The 6,009-nt window shown below is 41.3% G+C and overlaps 1 non-coding gene across 1 annotated transcript; it reads right to left on the minus strand.

The window, feature by feature from the left end:
* Positions 1-430: 430 nt before the first annotated feature.
* TRNAA-CGC (transfer RNA alanine (anticodon CGC)) lies at positions 431-502 on the minus strand. The gene has a single exon. It is a non-coding gene; the product is annotated as a tRNA-Ala (tRNA).
* Between the last annotated feature and the right edge of the window lie 5,507 nt (positions 503-6,009).

Genomic DNA, 6,009 nt, shown 5'->3' on the forward strand with positions numbered 1-6,009 from the left:
GAATGAACAAAACTCGTGACCTTTGCTCTTCTGTGGAGTCTTAGAGGGTGACGTCAGAGCTGGCTGCGGGTGATTCCTTGAAAGTCAACGAGGCTGAAAGAGTTTTTGGGGCAGGAGTGAGTTTGCTCTGTCAGTCTTCCAGCATGCTGAGGGAGGGGTACATGTAAAGGAGGGGGTGGCATCATCAGCTAACTAATGAGAGAAGGGGGTATCTCCGCGGCACTTACCTTTCCCGGACACAAGTCTGAGTAGTTTGACCAGTCACCCGTCCAAGTTTTATTTCTTTTTCCATTCTGATGCCTGCGGTCCCAAGACTACATGTACCAGAATGCAATGGGAAGAACCTGGCACGGAGGAGTTACCCACTCGGGGAAACGGGAAACCTGATTATCTGCAATGTAATAAAGTATCCACGTGGACATAAAAGAAGTGGAGATGCCGGGGATTGAACCCAGGGCCTCATACATGCGAAGCAGGCGCTCTACCACTGAGCTACATCCCCTGGTGATGACGTATCGTATGGTGAAGGCTGACCAGTGCAACCGAGTGAGTGCGATTCAGTTGCGCACGGGTTTGATCAAACATAGTACTGGCGTGGGCAGGGCCGGATTTAGGGCGGTGTCATCAATACAGCCACACCTGGCAAGGCGCAGGGGGAGAGGGCGGGGGTCTTGCTTAAAAACAACTTGTGTTTTACCTGCTCAGAGTAATTCCTAGGGCGGTGCGACAGGTGCATAAGTGACATCAGGTGGAGGGCGCTGTGTTTAGCAATAACCTACAATTTAGAAGCACCTGCTGCAGAGTTCCCTGTGCGTCCTGATTTCAGGCAGCAATAAAAATGTCAAGATAGCTCTTTGTAGTGGTCTGGTGTCTTTAAGCATGTTGAACATGTCTTCTCTTTTGGAATACTTTGTGAAGAATGCTATGATGTTCTTGGAGCGTGTGTTCGTGTGTTCCTGTGGATTCGATCAGCTGTTGGTGGCTTAAGAAACCAGGGGCCAGATGTAGGTAAGTATATTTTACCGACTCATAAATACCAAATTTTACCGATTCGGTATTTATGAATCGGTAAAATTGAAGGAGGGAGATTTAGGTAAATTCGGTAATTGAATTACCGAATCTGTAAAAATCTGTATTTACCGAATCGGTAAATACCGATTCGGTAATGCCCATTGATTCCTATGGGCCTTGAAGCCCATAGGAATCAAGGAGCATTACCGATTCGGTATTTACCGATTCTGTAAATACCGAATCCTGCAAGGGTGCAGGGGTTGTCACTTTGACACCCTCTGGCACCCCAAATACAGGCATGTGTGCCATGTGGCACACAGACATGCCCTAAGGGCATGTCTGTCTCTCACATGGCATAGGTGTGCATGCACATATGTGCATGCACACCTGGATTCGGTATTTTACCACCCAATTGGATTGGGTGGTAAAATACCGAATCTGTAAGGCCTTTGGGCCTCAGGAGAGTCCCACCTACATCTGGCAGTTACAGAATCGGTAAAAATACCGATTCGGTATTTTACTGAGGCTGTAAATTTACCGAATCGGTAAAATAGGGCCCCTACATCACAAATGCCCATTTACCGGTCGGTAACGACCGAAATCGGCCGTTACCGGTCGGTAAATGGCCACCTACATCTGACCCCTTGAGTTTTAATAAAGAAGAATTCTCTCAATCTACCTGCAACTTCGTGGAGTCTCTTCTTACAATATTTGGCGACGCTTGGAGTTTCTTCTGCCACCTACAAGTTTCTTGCTGGAATCCGCTGAAGGTCACTCGTCATCCACTTAGCGGAAATCTTTGGTGCTATCTTTTTGCTGGAACCGGACTTTGTTCTTCCTTTAATAAGACCGGTAGGAGCAAGTATTGCCTGTTTATTAAAGTCTTTGACTTCGAGGTCGTTGGCGGCTCGAGTAGCAGCTCGCGCTGAAGCTAACGGCCGGGAGCAGTGTTCCTTTGACGTCACGGTATTGCGTGTGCGCAAAGGACCCTCGGAAGGGTTCAGGAAAGCGTCCTTACGCTGTTTACGTGACGGAGCGGCCATTTTGAGTTGGGAAAGTGACTGCAGTTTTCTTGTCTACGCACTTCGCAGCAAACATCGATTTCTTCATGATGGAATGTCCTATGGCTTCACAGCTCGTTTTCTGTGTATCACAGTGATGCACACACCTGTTTTAGGCAAATTGGAGGTACAGCTCGGAGTTTTTGACTCTATTTATTTTCTTTGAGTTCGTTTTTAAATTTTTTTTTGGGATTCTTCGTGGAACTATTATAGGCTTTGTTTTGCATGAATATAAAACAAGGTACCTGGAATCTCAAAGTTTGAATTTGCCTGGAAGACAGCGTTAAAGTCCTGTTTATATCATCTTTCATTTTGTTTGCAGTTTTTGGGCAGTTTGAATATGGCTTCAAACCAACAACAAATTAGTCAACTTACGCAACCTCCTCCATTTTTGGTAAGCCTAACCTGATATGGTCTGAGTGGTTTGGGCTTTTTGAAAATCAAATAGTAGCAATTGATGCTACTGAATATTCTCCGGAGAGGAAATATGCTCTTCTTTTTGGCAGTTTGGGCTTGGCTGCTCAGCGTATTTTCCAAAGTTTACCTGCTATTCCTCTCCCACCTGGTCAATCTGGATCTGGTGATAGGTGGTGGAATGTCAATTTGGAGGCTATAGAGAGACTTAAAAAACAGTTTTCGGAAACACCTAACATTATGTTGGAGCGACATAAATTTTATAAACGGAAACAAAAAGTAGAGGAGAAAGTGGAGGAATATATTTCTGCATTGAGAGTGTTGGCTATTACTTGTGAATTTGGTCCAACTGTGGATGATATGATTAGGGACCAATTTGTTTTTAATTGTTCTTCTCATAAAATTCAAGAAAGGATTTTAAGTTGAAAAAATCCTCCTCTGTCGGAGGTAGTTGACTTGGCCCTCGGCATTGAAAGGTCCACTATCTCTACAAAAGCTTTACAAGCTAGTGCTGCTAAAGTTAATATAGTTTACCAGCAAGAAGATTCCGCTGATGAAGGGGTTCTGGCTATTAGTGGAAAGGGTGGAGAAAAAAAATCCGCAACACCATCAGTTTCTGTTCAAAGAAAGCCTCAAATGTTTTGCTTCAGATGTGGGTCAAAATTTCGCATTGGTAATTTTCCTAGTTGTCCCGCTTTGAATAAGCGGTGTTCCAATTGCAAAAGATTTGGCCATTTTCAAAAGTTTTGTAAAGCTCAAAAAAGAGTGGTCCAGATTAGTAATGTCAGCAGCAGTTTTAAGGCCTGTTCGGAAGATTTTGACAATTTGCTGCTTACTCTGGATCATAAGGAAGATCTTTTGGAGATTAAGGGTCCCTTTTGCGAGGCGTTGATTGATGGTGTCCAAACAACAGTGATGGGAGATTCGGGTTCTCCAATAACAATTTTACGTGACTCTTTTTTTTATGACAATTGGGGCAAGGATCTCGCAAAAATGGGTCTGTATTTGGTTCCAGGGGACGAATATCCCATTAAGGTGAGGAGTATGGAAGTCATGAGTGTGGTAAGTTTGGAGTTTGACTGTAAGCACTTGCTTGAAGATTTTAAAGAAGTTTTTAAAGATCAAGTAGGGTGCATAAAGAATTTTAATTGAAAAATAACAACCTAGGCAACTAATATTTAAAATACCCTAATGGTTAAAAATGATGAATAGTTGACTACAGCTGACTAAAAGACATAGTTTTTTATTTAGTAATTAAAACAGTTGACAATTCATAACACAAAATCAAGGTTAAAAATTCACAATGTACATTATCATAAACACCATTACACAGAAGTTAATAAACAGTATAAAAGGATTCTTTATCTATAGTAGATAGGTGGCACAAAAATAAGTCTCTACGCGCGTTTCGGCGGCCAGCGCCTTCTTCCTGGAGCAGCCACGTAATATCTATAGAATAAAGATGCATATAGAGTACAAAATTATATCGTTTCAAAATCACATACTTATACAGATTAAAAAAGCCTAACATCGAAAAGATTTAAGTTTTAGCAGCTGTAGTTTACTAGTTAAAAACAGTCTAATTTACATTTTCCTTTTTTTGTTGTCATTTCCTTGCGGTATTCTGACTATCTACAGAGCAAAGACGATTCTTGAATGATAAATGAGAAGGGGGGGGGAAAAGAAATTGACATCGATGGGCATATATATAGTACTTAAGGCGATAGTTCTTGATTCATCATTTTATCATTTTTCTAGATCTTGATAGAGCAACGAGTATTTAACAGCGATATCTATCGGTTTACTCTTTTATCACGACAATAGGATTTTTTGGAGTTCGATTTATGCGATGTTTGGTAAGGGATCAAAGGCATGATAAGATACAACAGCCATTATGACATATGAAAGGCTTGCTATATTGACGTAGATGAAGAAACAGACGCACAATTAACGATAGCATTCTTATACGTTAGTTATTATTGTTTTCTATAGTTGACTCATAAATTTTTTATCTTTATTAAAAATCACTCTAATATGAAGCATTTCTCTTATCTTATTTTATTTTATTAGTCAAAAGATACTTACTAGTAGGACATTTTAGTCATAAAATTAGGTTGGTTCCTGACGCTCAACCGGTCATGCATAAAGTTCGCCCTGTACCGTTGAGTGCTAGGGAGGAATTAAAGAAAATGTTAGTTGATCTATTTGATCAAAAAATTATTCAGCCAACGGAGTCTTCTCAATGGGTGACCCCGATTGTCGTGGCGAGAAAAAAAACTGGTGAGATTAGGCTCTATGCGGATTTGAGGGGTTTGAACAGAAATATTGTGGCGGATTGCCATCCCCTTCCTAAGATCCATGAACTTTTGGATAATTTGGGGGGGCTAAGTGGTTCTCCCTTATTGATTTAAAGTCCGCCTACCACCAGATTCCTTTGAGTGAGGAGTCTCAGGAACTTACTACGTTTGTTACACCTTTTGGTGCGTATAAGTTCCTGAGACTCTCTTTCGGGCTGGCGTCGGCTGCGACTATTCTTCAGAGGTTGAATGGTGGGGGTTCAAGCTTACTTGGACGATATCCTGGTTTTTACAAAGAACTGTGATGAGCATTTAACTCTCTTAAAAAAAGTTCTGGGTACTTTGGAAGGTAATGGAATGACAATCAGGGCTGACAAATGTAAGTTCGGTGTGAATGAGCTTGATTACTTAGGACATACGATTTCTGATAAAGGCATTAGTCCAAAGTTTTCAGTTATTAGAGCCCTAAAGGATGCTAAACCACCCACTGACAAAGATACTTTACGTTCTTTTCTTGGGCTAGCTGAATACTATGCTAGATTTGTGTGCAATTACGCCCAGATGGTTGAACCTCTTCGCTGTCTGCTTAAGAAGGGTCAAAAATGTATCTGGTCGGAGGACTTGAACAAGGTTTTTGAGAAAGTTAAAGATCTAGTCATTTCTGCAAAAGCGCTGCATTCTTTCCGTGATGATTGTCCTTCTTTGATCACGGTGGATGCTAGTTTGAATGGGCTAGGTGCAGTTCTTAGTGAAAATGTAAAGGGAAATGAACAAACTGTGGCTTTTGCCTCAAGAGCTCTTAAGCCTTTTGAAAGAAATTACAGCACGATCGAACGGGAGATGCTAGCCTGTGTGTGGGCGGTTCAGAAATTTAAAATGTATATCTGGGGAAGAAAATGTCAGATTTTGACCGATCATAAGCCTCTTACTTTCATTTTTAACAAAGCTTGAAATTCTAATTCTATGTCTGCTAGGTTAACTAGGTTGGTTTCCAAGCTGCAGGAGTTAAATTTTGACATTAAGCATATTCATGGTAATAAGAATTTTCTTGCAAACTGTCTGTCCAGAATGCTGATGGATAAGGATGATGAGGAGAATTTCGAGGACGATGATGTAGAATGTGTGGCGATGTTGGATGCTGTGGAAGGCTGTGGTCCACTTATTTCTGAAGAGGACAGGAAAAAAGCTTCGCTGGAAGATTTGGTTCTTTCTAGAGTTTTGAACTT

Source organism: Lissotriton vulgaris, chromosome 1_1, assembly GCF_964263255.1.
Source record: "Lissotriton vulgaris chromosome 1_1, aLisVul1.2, whole genome shotgun sequence".
NCBI classification, from domain to species: Eukaryota; Metazoa; Chordata; class Amphibia; order Caudata; family Salamandridae; genus Lissotriton; species Lissotriton vulgaris.